General features: G+C 47.3%; 1 long non-coding RNA gene across 1 annotated transcript in view; it reads left to right on the top strand.

Moving 5' to 3' along the window:
* The first annotated feature begins 904 nt into the window (after positions 1–904).
* LOC309531170 overlaps positions 905–19,385 on the top strand; it is a 35,930-nt gene continuing 17,449 nt past the window's right edge. The window contains exons 1-2 of the long non-coding RNA XR_014219118.1: positions 905–2,016; positions 4,756–4,844. This is a non-coding gene — a long non-coding RNA (uncharacterized lncRNA). The remainder of the gene's footprint in view (positions 2,017–4,755; positions 4,845–19,385) is intronic.

Below are 19,385 nucleotides of genomic sequence, written 5' to 3'. Positions count from 1 at the left end.
CTTACACGCAACAGAACACACCACAAAAAATACGGGTGTTTTGTTTTTGCCGGGGTTGCATTCCATTTATTGGTATGTAGACGAAGGCGGGGGAGCAAGGGAGGCTTATTTGAATTCCTTAATGCAACTTGGGAGGTCAATTAAAATCATAGAAACATTGCATTTTAGGGTTAAAGAGGCCGGGGCAGGCAGGCTTCAGCCTTGTGTGGTCTTGCTCGTTTTCCTTTCCTCTCCTTTTTGCTGAAATCCTGCAGCTCAGTGATGTGTTATTAACGTAAATTGATAAAATAAGAGTGCATACTCAGGGTGTCTCAGCAGATAAGGCATAATAAATCTGGGTTAAGTGATCCTAAGTATCAGCTCTTCCCTAAGAGTATAATTGCTTTGTTGCGTCGAACGGACGTCCAGCTAAAGTACAACAACAACAACAACAACAACAACTAATAATAATAATAATAATAATAATAATAATAATAATAATAATTTTATTATTTATATCCCTCCCATCTGGCTGGGTATCCCCAGCCACTCTGGGTGGCTTACAGCATATCTAAAAACATATTAAAACCACCAAATATTAAAAACCTCCTGATACAGGGCAGCCTTCAAAGGTCTTCTAAAAGTTGTGTAATTCTCTGTCTCCTTGACACCTGATGGGAGGGCGTTCCACTGGGAGGGTGCCACTACTGAGAAGGCCCTCTGCCTGGTTCCCTGTAATTTCGCTTCTTGCAGTGAGGGAACCACTGCTCTGCACTTAGAAGATGCTCTGAAGGCTGCCTGCTGCCTTTGTTTCCGGCTCCTTAGAGCAGCTCTTTGGCCAGCCAGGAGAGATAGATAGATAGATAGATAGATAGATAGATAGATAGATAGATAGAGATAAATTCTCCCAGAAAGTGACTGTATTTCCTTCCTTTGAAATTGTTTTGGTGGGGGCAGAAAATGTCTGCCCCATAGGGGCACGGACTCCCCAATTTGCCATAAGAACATGAAAAGAACCTGCTGCCGGATCAGGCCCACGGCTCATCTAGTTCAGCGTCCTGTTTTCACAGTGGCCAATCAGATGCCTGTGGGAAGCCTGCCAACCAACACTTTGAAAGCCAACCAGGTTGGTGAACATTGCTGCCTCCAGTGGAAGTGAGTTCCATAGTTTAAATACATGCTGCACAAAGGAGTACTTTTTTTGATCTGGCCTGAATTGTCCAACATTCAGCTTCACTGGATGCCCATGACTTCTAGTGTTAGGAGAAAGAGAGAAAAAACTCCCCCCTATCCTCTTTCTTTGGGCCTTGCATTATTTTATAAACTCCTTGTCACGTCACCTTGTCTTGTCTTTTCTTGTTCCTGTCCATCACATAATTTAGGGAATTTTTCTAATTCTAAATGAGTACAGTGGTACCTCGGGTTACATACGCTTCAGGTTACATACACTTCAGGTTACAGACTCCGCTAACCCAGAAATAGTACCTCGGGTTAAGAACTTTGCTTCAGGATGAGAACAGGAATTGTGCTCTGGCGGTGCGGCGGCAGCGGGAGGCCCCATTAGCTAAAGTGGTGCTTCAGGTTAAGAACAGTTTCAGGTTAAGAACAGACCTCCGGAACGAATTAAGTACTTAACCTGAGGTACCACTGTAATGGCAGAGCGAGTATCAGAGAAAGGGGTCGGGCGAAGCGGAGGCAACTGCAACATTGCTTCGGCTTAGACATGACAAATCCAGCAGCGAAGGTAACGGCCCTCTGTGCATGCTCAGAGGTGCTCTCCACGTCATTGGTTTCAGGCATCTCCCTTGCTTTTTTTAGACAGGTTCCAGGACTGCGCTTAGACGTACCCTTTTCCATCTGAAAACCTCCGCGTGAATTTGAGAATTCTGAGTCAGGAGCATGAGGAGGGATTTCTCCATCTCGGTTGAGCTGTTACAATGGCGTTTCCTTTAGAAAGAAAATAATCTTATTCTTGACATGAACTCCCACACGGTGACTGACATCAAACCTGTTCTGCTCTCGGCTGATTTCCACAAGGTCTGTTTTACAGTGTCCCCTGTCATAATGTTTTGTCATTTTCTCTCCCTGTTCTCCATTGACTGTCTTTAAGCTTTCTCTAGGCTGGAAAGCTCTGGGAGATTTATTTCAGGGGGCGAAAAAACACACACACGCACCAATCCCTTCTGAAAAAGAGAATTTACTCCCTGGGTGGGTCTCCCCCCTTGCCCAGCCTTTTCAAGGGCTTATTCTACCGTCATATGTTGGTGGTAAATACCAGATTGGTAGCAGCAGGAGGATATCAGCGCTGGAAAGGGCAGAAAGCCGGAAGGCACCCAACGGGTGCAAACAGGGGACACAGAAAGGGCTGAACTACTCAATGCCTTCTTTGCCTCAGTCTTCTCCGATAAAGAAAACAATGCCCGACCTGAAGAATTTGGAGCAAATGATTCAGCAAAGGAAACACAGCCCAGAATAACTAAGGAGATAGTACAAGAATATTTGGCTAGTTTAGATGTATTCAAGTCTCCAGGGCCAGATGAACTGCATCCAAGAGTATTAAAAGAACTGGCAGATGTGATCTCAGAACCACTGGCAGTCATCTTTGAGAATTCCTGGAGAACAGGCGAAGTCCCGGCAGACTGGAGGAGGGCAAATGTTGTCCCTATTTTCAAAAAGGGGGGAAGAGAGGACCCAAATAATTACCGCCCAGTCAGTCTGACATCAATAGCAGGGAAGATTCTGGAGCAGATCATTAAGCAAACAGTCTGTGAGCACCTAGAAAGGAATGCTGTGATCACCAATAGTCAGCATGGATTTCTGAAAAATAAGTCATGTCAGACTAACCTGATCTCGTTTTTTGACAGAATTACAAGCCTGGTAGATGAAGGGAACGCAGTGGATGTAGCCTACCTTGATTTCAGCAAGGCATTTGACAAGGTGCCCCATGATATTCTTGTAAAGAAGCTGGTAAAATGCGGTCTTGACTATGCTACCACTCAGTGGATTTGTAACTGGCTGACTGACCGAACCCAAAGGGTGCTCATCAATGGTTCCTCTTCATCCTGGAGAAGAGTGACTAGTGGGGTGCCACAGGGTTCTGTCTTGGGCCCGGTCTTATTCAACATCTTTATCAACGACTTGCATGATGGACTCAAGGGCATCCTGATCAAATTTGCAGATGACACCAAACTGGGAGGGGTGGCTAACACCCCAGAGGACAGGATCACACTTCAAAACGACCTTGACAGATTAGAGAACTGGGCAAAAATAAACAAGATGAATTTTAACAGGGAGAAATGTAAAGTATTGCACTTGGGCAAAAAAAATGAGAGGCACAAATACAAGATGGGTGACACCTGGCTTGAGAGCAGTACATGTGAAAAGGATCTAGGAGTCTTGGTTGACCACAAACTTGACATGAGCCAACAGTGTGACGCGGCAGCTAAAAAAGCCAATGCAATTCTGGGCTGCATCAATAGGAGTATAGCATCTAGATCAAGGGAAGTAATAGTGCCACTGTATTCTGCTCTGGTCAGACCACACCTGGAGTACTGTGTCCAGTTCTGGGCACCACAATTCAAGAAGGACACTGACAAACTGGAACGTGTCCAGAGGAGGGCAACCAAAATGGTCAAAGGCCTGGAAACGATGCCTTATGAGGAACGGCTAAGGGAGCTGGGCATGTTTAGCCTGGAGAAGAGGAGGTTAAGGGGTGATATGATAGCCATGTTCAAATATATAAAAGGATGTCACATAGAGGAGGGAGAAAGGTTGTTTTCTGCTGCTCCGGAGAAGTGGACACGGAGCAATGGATCCAAACTACAAGAAAGAAGATTCCACCTAAACATTAGGAAGAACTTCCTGACAGTAAGAGCTGTTCGACAGTGGAATTTGCTGCCAAGGAGTGTGGTGGAGTCTCCTACTTTGGAGGTCTTTAAGCAGAGGCTTGACAACCATATGTCAGGAGTGCTCTGATGGTGTTTCCTGCTTGGCAGGGGGTTGGACTCGATGGCCCTTGTGGTCTCTTCCAACTCTATGATTCTATGATTCTATGATCTTCTAGACCACTAGTAAAAGTTCCACATTTTATGGTGGAAGCCCCTCAACCTTCCAAACACAGTTCGGATTTCGTAACCTCACTGCAAAATGCAAGCAGAATCAAATTCTCCCCATCCTTAGTCTGGAGGGGCACTAATTCTCATCAGGCGGGTTCATGTTGCTTCATCTCCCCGGCCCTGGCTTAAGCCCACGGCTTCATTGTTTTCTGGTCATCTCCCTCTCCAGTTCAGTAGACCATCTCTACTCCATGGTCCATAGGTCCTGTGGATGATGTCACCACCATGACATCACCAGCTGCAGGACCAATCCCCCCCTTTCCCCCTGCCACCTGATTTACATGCTCAGATTCGATTCGCTGCTACTTTCCCGCAGGAGGCTTCAGATGTAGGGAGAGGAGACAATGGACTCCAATGCTGGAGATGATTTACACAGCACAAAAAGACAAGAAATGCCTTTTATTTTTTTGGTGTGTGTGTGTAGGGGAGGGGGCTAAATGTTTCCCTTTGATGTTGTAGCATCCCATACATAGGATGAATGGAGTTTTCGCTGGGCTCCAGCAGTGTTGGAACAATTCGGGATGCGGTTACTTTGCCCTCTTCCAGCAGCATAATTTGAAAAGGCAATTTTAATTAAGTCCTGGGTTGTTGTTGTTTTTTTTGCATGCATTTCATGGTTTCAGTGTGCCAAAGAGTGTTTTCCCCTTCATGTTTGTTTCAGACAGCTGCGCGGAGAAACACAGAGACAACTTGATCTTAACCGACGACGGGGAGGGTTATTTGCAGTAGCCAAGAGCACTGTGTTGGAAGGTGAATTGCCCACGGTGACATTGTCTCTTGATATTGCTATTTGTACAAACGGGGTGATAAAATAAGTAACAGAGATCCATGAAGGGCCAAAACAAGTCTAGCTGAGAACCGTTCATAGGCCTGTAGTGAAATTTGTGGGTGCGAGAGAGAAGACTTCATTTATTTATGATTTATTATATCTATATCATATAATATCTATATGGGGGGACGCGGGTGGCGGGGGGGACGCGGGTGGCGCTGTGGGTAAAAGCCTCAGCGCCTAGGGCTTGCCGATCGAAAGGTCGGCGGTTCGAATCCCCGCGGCGGGGTGCGCTCCCGCTGCTCGGTCCCAGCGCCTGCCAACCTAGCAGTTCGAAAGCACCCCCGGGTGCAAGTAGATAAATAGGTACCGCTTACCAGCGGGAAGGTAAACGGCGTTCCGTGTGCTGCGCTGGCTCGCCAGATGCAGCTTTGTCACGCTGGCCACGTGACCCGGAAGTGTCTCCGGACAGCGCTGGCCCCCGGCCTCTTGAGTGTGATGGGCGCACAAACCCCAGAGTCTGTCAAGACTGGCCCGTTCGGGCAGGGGTACCTTTACCTTTTTATATCTATATAGGGGCAGGTGGGGCTCTTCCACCTGGGAAGGGAGAAGAAGAAGAAGAGTTTGTATTTGATATCCTGCTTTATCACTACCCTAAGGAGTCTCAAAGCGGCTAACATTCTCCTTTCCCTTCCTCCCCCACAACAAATACTCTGTGAGGTGAGTGGGGCTGAGAGACTTCAGAGAAGTGTGACTGGCCCAAGGTCACCCAACAGCTGCATGTGGAGGAGCAGGGAAGCGAACCCGGTTCACCAGATTACATGACTACCGCTCTTAACCACTACGCCACACTGGCTCTCCATCTAGGAGCCCATCTAGGAGAAGGAAAACTCTGATCCTGAACCACCACTGTCTTGTGGGACACCTTCGAGAGAAGAAAAAGCTCAGGAGTAAACCTTACACAAATCCAGAGTGGAATCCCTAAGATGGTTAGATTGTGCCTCTCAGAAGTCCATTTCGTTGTCTCTTGAGACAGAGAGATGCCAACCACAACATCAATATGCCCCTTTTTCCTCAAGATGGTGCATATAGTTCTCTTCCTCCACATTTTTTCTTCACAACTACCCTGTGAGTAGGCTAGGCCTGGCGCAAGGTCATCCTTGTGAGATTCAAGGCTGAGTGCAGATTCAAACCCTGGTCTCCCAGGTCATAGTCCAACCCTCTAACCACTACACCACACTGGCTTTCCCCAACCTGATGTCCTTTGGATGCTTTTGTTGTTATAGTTGCATCTACACCATACATTTAAAGCACACTGCATCCCCAAAAGAAGCCTGGGAAATGTAGTTTACCTCTCACAGAGCTACAGTTCCCAGAACCCAGAACAAACTACAGTTTCCAGAATTCTTTGGTGAAAGACATGCAATTTAAATCTAACATGTACCGTGGTTTGGGCCCAACGACAGCCCAGACAGAATCAAGATTTGCTGAAGAACTGGGATGGTGAAGATGCAGGTGACCCCTGTTAGAAGTGGTATAATAATAGTAATAATACAGTGGTACCTCGGGTTAAGAACTTAATTCGTTCTGGAGGTCCGTTCTTAACCTGAGGCACCACTTTAGCTAATGGGGTCTCCTGCTGCTGCCGCCGCGCAATTTCTGTTCTCATCCTGAAGCAAAGTTCTTAACCTGAGGTACTATTTCTGGGTTAGCAGAGTCTGTAACCTGAAGTGTCTGTAACCCGAGGTACCATAATAATAATAATAATAATAATAATAATAATAATAATAATACCCTGCCCATCTGGCAGGGTTGCCCCAGCCACTTTATGACATTTCAGATTTTGCAAGCTATATTTTTGTTGTTGAAAGCTAGCCTCAAAATCCAGCATTCGCAGAATAAAAATAAAAAGACAAGTTATAATTATACACCCTTTGGATCCCCAAACCCCACTGCTTTGTTATTTGTATGAAAAGTGGGGAATTCGTGGAAGGGAATTTGGGTCGACTTTAGAAAAAAAGGATTTAAGAATGAGTACTGATGTTTATAAGGTAAAATCGGTTTTTACAATGAATTAAACATAAAAAAGTTAAAAAATTGGGGATAAGAACTTGTTGAACTAACAATTTGAATTGGAATATAAGAAGGGGAGGTGAGGGGAAGTCAGGGAAATATGTTATTGAAAAATAAGGATTGTAAACTGTATATGTTTTTAATTTTTCTTTTTGTTTTTTCTTTTTGTTTTTTTAATCTACTAAAATGGAAAATCTTCAATAAATATCTATTAAAAAATAAAAATAAAAATCCTGCATTTGCATTTTGGAGTCGGAAGCAGTTCTCAAAATTTGAATTTCTGCTCTCTCGATTGGCTAAATGAATGGATGAATGAAGGTCATCTAAAATCCAGGCAACCCTACATCTAGTCATTGATCTGATACTGTCATCTGTCCACTGCAGCAGCAGCCTAGGAGCTACCACGAAATCTGCGGCTGTCAAATGCAAGTGCTAAAGATCTAATATTATCCACACATCCAGAGAATATTTGCAGAATATTTTACCTTCAAAGAGATAGCCAAGTATTGGGTGGTCTTTCATTGACCGCGTGACTCAACAGGGTATGGAATATTGTCAGGCTCATCGTATATTCTTAAGCCCTGGTGGAGAAATTGATGAGTCCAGTGCATATCACTCAGTTTACAAAGTTTGGTACAGTTCTGTTGTGTTAGTTAATTTTGTAGAATCAGGGGTCAGCAAACTTTTTGAGCAAGGGACCGGTCCACTGTCGCTCAGACCTTGGGGGGGGGGCTGAACTATATTTTGAAAAGAAAGAAAAAAGAACGAATTCCTATGCCCCACAAATAACCCAAAGATGCATTTTAAATAAACACACACATTCTACTCATGTAAAAACACCAGGCAGGCCCCACAAATAACCCAGAGGTCCATTTTCAATAAAAGGACACATTCTACTCATGTAAAAACACGCTGATTCCTCAACTGTCCACGGGCCAGATTGAGAAGGTGATTGGGCCAGATCCGGCCCCCAGGACTTAGTTTGCCTACCCATAAAGGTAAAGGCAAAGTGACCCCTGACCATTAGGTCCAGTCGCGACCGCCTCTGGGGTTACGGCGCTCATCTCACTTTATTGGCTGAGGGAGCTGGCGTACAGCTTCCGGGTCATGTGGTCAGCATGACTAAGCCGTTTCTGGTGAACCAGAGCAGTGCACAGAAATGCCGTTTACCGGTGGCGTAGCATGGGGGGTGCAGGGGGGGCAGGCCACACCGGGTGCAACATCTGGGGGTTAGGGTTAGGGGGCGCAAATCCACGGGTAAGGGGGCGCAAATCCACAGGTTAGGGGGCACAAATTACTTGCCTTGCCCCGGGTGCTGACAACCCACGCTACGCCACTGCCGTTTACCTTCCGCAGGAGCGGTACCTATTTATCTATTTGCACTTTGACGTGCTTTCAAACTGCTAGGTTGGCAGGAGCAGGGACCGAGCGACGGGAGCTCACCCCCTCACGGGGATTCGAACCGCCAACCTTCTCATTGGCAAGTCCTAGGCTCTGTGGTTTAACCCACAGCGCCACCCGCTACCCATGCCTTAGATCAAAGACCACCAAGATAACCAGAAGGATATTAAAATAATTGCTTGGCTGATCTCTGGGATCTTCAGCCAACGTATGTGTGCATCTAAAGTCAGGTCCTCACGCCTACGTAGTCCCAGGTTGTTATCCCTTTTCCTGGAATCTTTGCCCCAATTTTGGTTTGTTTGTTTTCTGTTGGTTTGCTCTGGCCTGTATCATCGTGTTACGGTTATTTGAAAAAATGAATAAAAACATTCTTTTCGGAAATATAGATGAAATTTGGATTATTATTATTTTTGGGGAGTGGGGGGAAAGGTAAGGGGAGCAAATTCCTTCCAGCTTCATTTTACATCCTTGAAGTTAAGGCCGTCCAGAAATCCCCTTGTTCTACTTCAGTTGTCCCCCCCAAAAAAAAAAACATTTGGTGCATGACAAACTTTAATGGGACTGAGCAGTCTATGTTCTTGCTTATCTGCACCTCCCCAGGCCTTTGCTTGCGATAACGCTTTCTCTCGCTCTCCTGTAGCACAGAGCTCTGGTTACTATGCCATCCCTTCTGATCATCACCATGGAGAGTTTCCACGCCAGCAATAAACACCCAGAATTGCTTTTAATACCTTGTTTGTATGCCAGGTGAACAGCTTGATCTTTGCAACCGTTCCAAAGAAGAGGCGGCCAAAGCTCTCCGGTTCTAACCCAGAATCTCCCCAGGGGTGGCTATGCTGTGGGCCCTTCAGATCACAGAATCGTAGAAGGGAACCCAAGGGTCGTCTAGTCCAACCCTCTGCAAGGCAGGAATATGCAGGTGGTCCATACGAGGATCAAACCCACGACCTTGGCATTCTCAGCATCGCGCTCTAACCTACTGAGATAACTGTTGAGCTCCCAGACAGATGAGGAGCGGTTGAAGGAGCTGGGTATGTTTAGCCTGGAGAAGAGGAGACAGAGGAGATATGAGAGCCATCTTCAAATATCTCTCTCTCTTTCTTTTCATTTTTAAAAATAATTTTTATTAAATTTTCCATTTTAACAATCCAATCCAATCACATTAAATATTCCAAATTATACAAATACATATCATATGGTCCAAATATTCTGCCAAGTTATAAATTTTTATTGGGACTTCCCATGCTTCAGATTTGGTGGGGCTCTGATCATCTTATATCTCTACTGCCTTGAGTTTCCAATAGTTCCTTTAAATCTTCCTGTTGTTACCCTTCCTTCTTTCATGGCCTCTGCGTTGTTCCCACCGGCGAGTTGAAGTAAGCAATGATGTGCTTCTGTGTGAAATTGGTAGCCACCTTCAAATATCTCAAGGGCTGTCCCATGGAAGATGGAGCAAGCTTGTTGATGACTCCAAGAGTCACACAGTCCAACCGCCTGCAATGCAGGAATCTCAACTAGAGCATCATCATCATCATCATCATTTATTATTTATACCCCGCCCATCTGGCTGGGCTTCCCCAGCCCCTCTGGGCGGCTTCCAAGAAAATATTAAAATACAGTAATACATCAAACATTAAAAGCTTCCCTAAACAGGGCTGCCTTCAGATGTCTACTAAAACTCTGGTAGTTCTTCTTCTCTTTGACATCTGGTGGGAGGGCGTTCCAGAGGGCGGGTGCCACTACCGAGAAGGCCCTCTGCCTGGTTCTCTGTAACTTCACTTCTTGCAATGAGGGAACCGCCAGAAGGCCCTCAAGACTGGACCTCAGCGTCCAGGCAGAACGATGGGGGTGGAGACGCTTCTTCAGGTATACTGGACCGAGGCCAGTGCTTGGAAACGTACATCCACGAGAGATGACCACCCAACATCTTCTTAAAAACCTCTAAGGAAGGAGAGTCCACCACCTCCTGAGGGAGACTGTTCCACAGATGAACAGCTCTTCCTGTCAGAAAGTTTCCCCTGATGTTTAGTCAGAATCTCCTTTCTTGTAACTTGAAGCCATGGGTTCGAGTCCTACCCTCCAGAGCAGGGTCATGAAAACCCTTAAGCCATCCTGACTTCTCACGATGTCTTCCCAAATTCTGCAAGTGGGGAAGAGGAGGTGGGGTCGGCGTCCCAGCCCCTCACAGTGGGATCCGTGGGGAGGGGACAGGTCCCTTCTGCAGTCATAGCCACCAACCATAGAGACCACATGGCTGGCGCAGAAGTGCTGCCTTGCAAACATCTGACGTGGGTGCCTCTTCTGACGCTCAAGGTGGGCTGATGGAAGCCTCACAGTTTTGGTATTCTAAGGCTCCCACATATAACCAAGACATTTGCCAGCATGGTATTGTTACATACGCCTCTTGATAACAACCATGGGGCAACTCAGCCAGCCCCACCCTTTCCCCACATCCATTGGCAGTGCATGTAAATAGTTGACCCAGGGGAGGGGTCATTGATGCAGAATGGATTGTCCCTACTGTCATCTGAGAAGAAGAAGAAGAAGAAGAAGAGTTTGGATTTGATATCCCGCCTTTCACTCCCTTTAAGGAGTCTCAAAGCGGCTAACATTCTCCTTTCCCTTCCTCCCCCACAACAAACACTCTGTGAGGTGAGTGGGGCTGAGAGACTTCAGAGAAGTGTGACTGGCCCAAGGTCACCCAGCAGCTGCATGTGGAGGAGCGGAGACGCGAACCCAGTTCCCCAGATTACGAGACTACCGCTCTTAACCACTACACCACACTGGCTCTCTGAGGAATGTTGGAGGGTGGGCAGGCATAGTTGGATATTCTCTCTCTGTGTGAGAATAATTTGTTCCAGAAGCAGAGAACAGGGCAGAAGTTTCCAGAAGCAGAAGAAGGCTGAGTTTGTTTTGTCTGTGCAATGAAGCTCTCTGTGGGAACTGTTCTTTGGATGTGCACAGTATAATAATAATAATAATAATAATAATAATAATAATAATAATAATAATTTATTTATACCCCACCCATCTGGCTGGGCTTCCCCAGCCACTCTGGGTGGCTTCCAAAAAAATATTAAAATACTATAATACATCTTGGACTTCTGCTGGATTCTAAGCATTGCCTTAACCACGACAGGGGTGAAAGTCTGTACAGTCATACCTTGAGAGTCGAACGGAATCTGTTCCAGAAGTCTGTTCGACTTCCAAAACGTTCGGAAACCAAAGCGCACCTTCTGATTGGCTGCAGGAAGCTCCTGCAGCCAATCGGAAGCCCCATTGGACGTTTGGCTTCCAAAAATAGTTCACAAACCAGAACAGTCACTTCTGGGTTTGTGGTGTTCAGCAGAGCCAAAATGTTCGAGAACTGAGCTGTTCGAAAACCAAGGTACGGCTGTGTATATTGGCTACCAATATGCTTTTATGCCTGTCAAGTAAACCTCTGCACTTGACTGAATCTTTATGGCATCAATGAGTGTTTATTGACAACTGTTTGTACCTTCAACCTTGAAGACACTTCCAAGGAAGGAGCTGAGTTGAGATGTAACTCTGCTGAGAATGGATACTGGCACACCCGGGCAGCGAAAGTGATGCCGGACCCAATCCTTCCAAATCACCCATCAGAAGTTGATGGATTGATCCAACAGGCATGTGGTGTTCTCTCTGGCTTGTTGTTGTTTAGTCATTTAGTCGTGTCCGACACTTCGTGACCCCATGGACCAGAGCACGCCAGGCACTCCTGTCTTCCACAGCCTCCCGCTGTGGAATGAGCATGAGTTGGTCAAACTCATGCTGGTAGCTTCAAAAACACTATCCAACCATCTCGTCCTCCGTCGTCCCCTTCTCCTTGTGCCCTCCATCTTTCCCAACATCAGGGTCTTTTCCAGGGAGTCTTCTCTTCTCATGAGGTGGCCAAAATATTGGAGCCTCAGCTTCAGGATCTGTCCTTTCAGTAAGCACTCAGGGCTGATTTCCTTCAGAATGGAGAGGTTTGATCTTCTTGCAGTCCATGGGACTCTCAAGAGTCTCCTCCAGCACCAGAATTCAAAAGCATCAATTCTTCGGCGATCAGCCTTCTTTATGGTCCAGCTCTCACTTCCATACATCACTACTGTGAAAACCTTAGCTTTTACTATATGGACCTTTGTTGGCAAGGTGATGTCTCTACTTTTAAAGATGCTGTCTAGGTTTGTCATTGCTTTTCTACCCAGAAGCAGGCGTCTTTTAATTTTGTGGCTGCTGTCACCATCTACAGTGATCATGGAGCCCAAGAAAGTAAAATCTCTCACTGCCTCCATTTCTTCCCCTTCTATTTTCCAGGAAGTGATGGGACCATCTCTCTGGCTTAGTCCTATCCCGATTCAGGTGGCTGCTGTAAGACCAGGATACAGGGCTCGATAGTCCTTTGGCCTGATCCAGCAGCAGAGCTCTCCTTACTTACTTACGACGTGCCAGGAGTTCTCTTATGTGGGAGCCAGGAGCCTCGTTCATCCTTGGAATAAAAGGCCACATGTGCAAACTAGTCAAGTGAGTTGTTTCAAAAGAAAGTGTGTGGTTTGAGTCCCCCCCCCAGCACACACACTGGAAGCCAATGTGAAAAAATTGATCTTGACTTTAACTGAAGCAGGGTCGGTCCAAGGCAACTGTATGTTCAAAGGGGTGACTCTGTTTAAAGTGGAAATGAAGACATTGTGTATGTATGGCAGTGCTACTGGTGATAATGTCTCTGATCTCCCCCTCCCATTTTTTATTAACACAACTGGCAAGGACTGGGCTTTTTTTGTTGTTGTTGTTGTCTGGGTCAGACAAGTATTTCATCTAACCTCCAGTCAGGCCAGCCAAGGCGGAGTGGAAGCCAAAACTTTGCCCGTCACCATCTTGGACTCAAGTTCAGAGGGAGCTGAGTCTCGTTCTTCAGATCAAAGCCAAGCACTCTAGCAAGGGCTTGGCGGAGAGGATAAAGCCCTGACTGTTGAACTCGTGACCTTGGTCGTTGCCCAAATTGGAGACTCGAAAGGAACGGGGAGACTTGCGCCCTTCCCAACTCAATCGCTGGGAGACGGTTGCCCGTATCACTAAAGCACCATCCTTGATTCCCCTACACCACCCCCTGCTCTCCTAAGTAATTTGGCAATCCTGGCATCCCTTTGCCAAGGAGAGATCCGGGGTTAGGTTAAGGCACAGAGCCGACGTTCCATCTCTGCATGCCATCCTGAGAGATGGCAGCATTCGAAATCAGACCAAGGTGCCTTCGAATCAGAGCCAGTGGAAAGACTCCAACCTGGCGAACAGACAAAGGAATCTGTTTGAGGGCTGGTGTGTTTTCAAGATGATATTCTGAAGGCCAAAAAAAGAGAAGGGGGGACAGGGGGAGAATGAAAACATTACACACAAGCCTTTCAAGGATTTTCATTTGCCGGACAAGTGTTACGGCGATCATATTATCTCTCAATAACGCTGATAAGCAGCAGGGATTTATTTGGGGGGTGGCAAACTTCTGTGTATCCTCAAAGGCCGCTTTGCTACCCCATCACTCACCTTTGTGTATGTGTGGAAGTGCGGTAATCACGCAAACAAAAACGTGGATGGTCAAAGTTCCAAAACTATAAGAAGAAGTGCACAAAAAACAATAAAAATAGGAGATGCATATTAGCGTAATGTTTGTAAGATTCATTAAAGGAGAATATAAGGCTATGCACTCCTTGCGGATGGTCCGTAGACTGCTGTTGGTGCAGAATGTGTTGGCTACATTGCTTGGAGGGGCGAACTACTAGCAGAATGTAACACTTTGCCCATGCCATAGGTGAGTGCTGACTGAGGGAGAGCTTCTTCTGCAAATTCGAAAGATACCAGAAAGTAACTTGGAGCAGGGATCTCTTTGGGGTGGCCCCTACTCTGTGGAATATCATTGCTCAAGAAATATGACAGATGCCCACTATCTGCACCCCAGGGAAGCAACTGAAAACATTCCCCCCCCCACAACAGGCTTTCTCAGCTGGGTGACTGGGTCATTGTGACGAGTGTACATTTGTTAGGGTTTTAGCTTTGATTTAAATGTTTCCCTTCACAACTTCTAGCTCCCCAAATCATTTGGGGGAAGACATGACTGTTTAAGAGGGAGACGGGTGGCGCTGTGGGTTAAACCACAGAGCCTAGGACTTGCTGATCAGAAGGTCGGTGGTTCGAATCCCCACGACGGGGTGAGCTCCCGTTGCTCAGTCCCTGCTCCTGCCAACCTAGCAGTTCGAAAGCACGTCAAAGTGCAAGTAGATAAATAGGTACTGCTCCGGCGGGAAGGTAAACGGCGTTTCCGTGTGCTGCTCTGGTTCACCAGAAGCGGCTTAGTCATGCTGGCCACATGACCCGGAAGCTGTACGCCAGCTCCCTCGGCCAATAAAGCGAGACGAGCGCCGCAACCCCAGAGTCGTCCACAACTGGACCTAATGGTCAGGGGTCCCTTTACCTTTAAGACTGTTCAAAGTGCTTTAAATGTGTGGTGTGAATGTGGACTAGGTCTGGCATCTAAAATTACCTAGCTGCCCCACTGACTATCTGACACTCTCCCATAAATGTTGCCACTTTCTAAAGTATCCTGTGTGGCAACAGGGCAGAGGGCCTTTTCGGGGGTGGCACCTCACTGTTTGCAAAGTTGTCTCCTGTCTGCCTTTCTCGGTGACTCATTATTATCCTTTCGACACCAGGCAAATAGCTTTTTATTTCCCCAGGCAATGAAAGGCAGCCTGTTTATTCATCACTCATCCTGATTTCTTTGCAGGGAGCTTAGAGGATGTTGGGTATTTAAAGCAGCATCCGCTCTGATTTGATTGTGGGGAGAAGAGATGATGTTGCATCAGAGCAAGCACCAACTGTTTCCCTGCCTGTTTCCTCATCTCTTTTCTGATCTTTCAGAGAAGAACTTTCTGGGACAGAACACGCAACCAGCTCTAACTGGACATCTTGAATTTGCTGGCGCGCAGTTGACTCCTACCTGAAATTAGCAGCAGCCAAGAAGTGCCCTAATTTCGGATGCTCTCTCTTTATGTATTTATTTATTGCATATATAATATGTCCCTATTTCCATCTGAGGAATGTTGGAGGGTACATGTCCGTTGAGGCCAATTTGTCAAGAAGAGGTGGTTGTGACCTGCCTACTCCCTGAATAAGGTGTTTGTTTTGGCCTCACAATTCCAGCCAGCATGGTGTAGTGGTTAAGAGTGGTAGACTCATAATCTGGTGAACCGGGTTTGATTCCCCGTTCCTCCACATGCAGCTGCTGGGTGACCTTGGGCTACTCACATTTCTCTGAAGTCTCTCAGCCCCACTCACCTCACAGAGTGCTTGTTGTGGGGGAGGAAGGGAAAGGAGAATGTTAGCTGCTTTGAGACTCCTTCGGGTAGTGATAAAGCGGGATATCAAATCCAAACTACTACTACTACTACTACTACTACTCTTCTTCTTCTTCTTCTTCTTCTTCTTCTTCTTCTTCTTCTTCTTCTTCTTCTTCTTCTTCTTCTTCTTCTCTTGGCCAGGGGTCAGCAAACGTTTTCACAGGTGGCCAGTCTACTGTCCCTCAGACCTTGTGGGGGCCGGACTGTATTTTGGAAAAATATACAGTGGTGCCCCGCAAGACGAAATTAATTCGTTCCGCAATTTTTGTTGTCTAGCGAATTTTTCGTCTTGCGAAGCACGAAATCCCATAGGAATGCATTGAAAATCAATTAATGCGTTCCTATGGTCAAAAAAAGTCCAAACAAAGCCAAATTTGGTACAACAACAGTTTATTAACTGCTCTTTAAAGTCACACATACTGTAAAGAGCAGTTCAAAAATTTAAGGGAAAATAAATTAACTTTATAAACAAAACATGTCTTTGTTTTTAGTCAAAGAAAAAAAGTCGCGAGACGTTTTCGTCTTGCGAAGCAAGCCCATAGGGGAAATTCGTCTTGCGAGGCAAATCGCGAACGGAAAAAACTTTCGTCTATCGAGTTTTTTGTATTGCGAGGCATTCGTCTTGCAAGGTACCACTGTATATGAACAAATTCAGATGCCCCACAAATAACCCAGAGATGCATTTTAAATAAAAGCACACATTCTACTCATGTAAAAACACGCTGTTTCCTGGACCGTCCGCGGGCCGGATTTAGAAGGCAATTGAGCCGGATCCAGCCCTCAGGCCTTGGTTTGCCTACCCATGCTCTTGGCAATAAGCCCAAGCCACCTTTTCTGAAGAATGTCCTGGAGGTGAACACTTCTCCATGAGTGGCTGACAGCATTATCAAAATTGCACTTTGAGGGGCCAAGGTGGGAGAGTTGTGCCACAGCGCTCCGAGCTTCCAGAGCAGTGTAGCTCTGGTTGCACACGCGAGTGCAAAAGGAATGGCCTCTTTATTCCCACACGTCTCACGTTACGTCACGAAGCTGGTCGGGTCGGTTTTTCCTTTCATCCCCTTCTTTTTCCTCGGGTTCCTTTCCTCCCATCCTGTTCTTCCACTGCTAATATGCTGGAGTCTGCATGCATTACCTTCAGAACTACGACACAGCTACGCAGGGCTGGCTCTGTTGGGGAGATATTGCTTGGACCACTTTGCAAGGTTTGGGAGGAAGAGAAGGATATAAGTGTCATTTATAAATAAATACATAAAACACAGGAGTCTGGCGGGGGGACAGGGGACGGAAACAGCTTTGCAGGCATCCACAGAAGGTTGATTTCCTCACTCTTTGCAGACACAACCCATTTTTAAACTAAAAAAAAGCAGGGAAATGGATTACAAGCTTGGAGCTTGTAAGTGGTGATAAAAAAGCAATAGCATCCATTAATAGCAAGTAGGGCTCATGGACATCCGCAATGGGGGCACTTCTCTCCCCCCTCCACCCGGATGAACCATAATCCCCAGAGTCCTAGCTTTTCAGTTTTTAAAAAGAGAAAGTTATTAGAACCTGAGATACGAGGCAAAAATGTACAGACCCCATTCTTCTCATTTTTTGTTTGTGTATGAGAGAAACTAATCCTTCTCCTCTTTCTGGGTTTTATTCCCCCTCAAAAGAAAAGAAATTTCTATGGACATCCATGGCAATATTCACTTTATTAATTGATTAAATGTCTAGATTAATAGGTTATGATATTTTTACTTAACTATTATTATTTTTTGCAAGTATTTATAAAAGCTGCTGACAGCCAGAACCATTTCAAAAGCGGCATTTGCCCCTTTTCTAGGTCGCTGTCTGCTGCGACAAATGTGTACATCACCTAAAAGCGAAGAAGATAAGCGCCTTTGTTTTAGTTTAGTTTTTTTATATATTGTCAGGGTTGCTTCCAGATCCTAGCTCACAGAGGATCACGCTAGCCAGCGATCATTAAATAAAAGTCTTTATTGAGTTACAGTTTCCATTCTCAAGCTGCTGCGTGCAACTCTACGTCTTATGCTTAGATCGGCGAAGCTCCGTCTGAGTCTCCGCCCCTTGTGCACCAACTTAATATCCTAGCCCTGCTCCACCTTTTCCGCCTGACAGTTCTCCTCTGGGTCCCTCTGCCCCCCGGGGTCTCTTCCTTCCGGGATTCTTCTGACGCTGACCCCCCGGACCCTCCTGTCTCCTTGCGCCGGGCTTTAGGACCTGGCTCCCTTTCCGGGCTGCCTACTGCGCCACCTTCCTGTGCATTTGAACTTGGCGCGCGCGCCCAACCTTCCACTTTCCGTCTAACCGTCTCTTCGCTCCCCGATGGAGGTGTGGCCACTCCTGACTCGTGCCCTCCCTCCTGTTGTGAGCTGCCAGCGCTTGATCCCTGGCGCCCTTCCTCTTCCCTGCTCTCTGGCGGTGACGCTGGTCCCGATTTCCAACTGCTCCCCTCTGAGTCCCCTCTGGCTCTATCTTCCTGGGGTGTCCCCCTAGTCTCCCCCCTTGCCCTGGCCACTGGTGCTCCTTTTTGTGAATCTTCTGATTCACTGGAAAGACTCGGAGATCTCGGGTCGTCGTCATCACTCATCTTTTCCTCTGCCTCCTCCCCCTCGCTCTCTGTTTCCTCCCTTGCCCTCGCCTCTGCTCCTGAACCCCTGACATCCATCCCCCCCTCGAAGCCCCCTCTTCCCCCCTCCCCTCCTTCCGGTGCGGGAGCTGGGTGCTGCCGTGTCAAGGGGACGAATGTCGGGTACAGTTCGCTTCCCGTGGCGGGCCTCCATCTGAAGTCTTCCGGTTCTTCCTCCCTGCTCTCGTCGACGACGGTCACCTCTGCTTCCATCTCTGTGCCGCCGTGCTCGAAACCCGGGTCGTCCCCGAAAACGTCCATGTCCGTCTCTCCCTCGCTTCCTTCTGGAGACGTTGCTCGTCCTGGACCCTCCAGCCACTTTCTGCGCCACTGCTCCTCTGGTCGATCATCCCACCAATACGAGGGTTCTGAAGCAGATCCCGAGGGTGACCCCTCCGGGGAACGGGCGTCTCGTGTCGGTTCCTCGTCCGAGTCGAACCCCCGGAACGTGCTGGCTGAAAGCGTGGGCGTGAAAAGCCAGTCGTCGAAAAAGTCTGCTGGCATTGGCCTATGTGGGAAGAGGGCATGAAACTCTTCCTTGAGCAGAGGTTCGTCTAAAGCGTAGCTCGGCACCCAGCTGTTGGCACTGGCCGGGGTGCCCTCCTTAGCGAGAAGGTATTCTACCCCCTCTTCCCCCCATCTGGAGTCCAAAATCTCCGTGACTTCGTTGATGCGCACCTCCTGTGCCACTCCCCTTTGCCCGGTTCCCTCTCGGAGCGGACTCGGCGCCGTTCCTGGTTCCTGAAACCTGTGCGGTGCCTTGTAGGGAGTGAGCACCGATCTGTGGAACACCGGATGCATCCTGGAACCCTCCGGAAGCGCCAGCCTGAAAGCCACCGGGTTGACCTGCTCTTCGACTTGGTAGGGCCCCAGTTGTTTATGCCCTAGTTTCTTCTTCGCCAACGACCTGGCCGGCACTGCTTGGGCTGCTAACCAGACCCAGTCTCCCACATGGATCTCTTCGCCAACCCTTCTGTGTTTGTCCGCTTGTACCTTGTATGCGTGTTTAGCCAGCTCCAGGTGCCGCC

Source organism: Podarcis vaucheri (assembly GCF_965113315.1).
Source record: "Podarcis vaucheri genome assembly, chromosome: 1".
Taxonomy (NCBI): domain Eukaryota; kingdom Metazoa; phylum Chordata; class Lepidosauria; order Squamata; family Lacertidae; genus Podarcis; species Podarcis vaucheri.
This window is presented reverse-complemented; position numbering and strand designations above follow the sequence as displayed.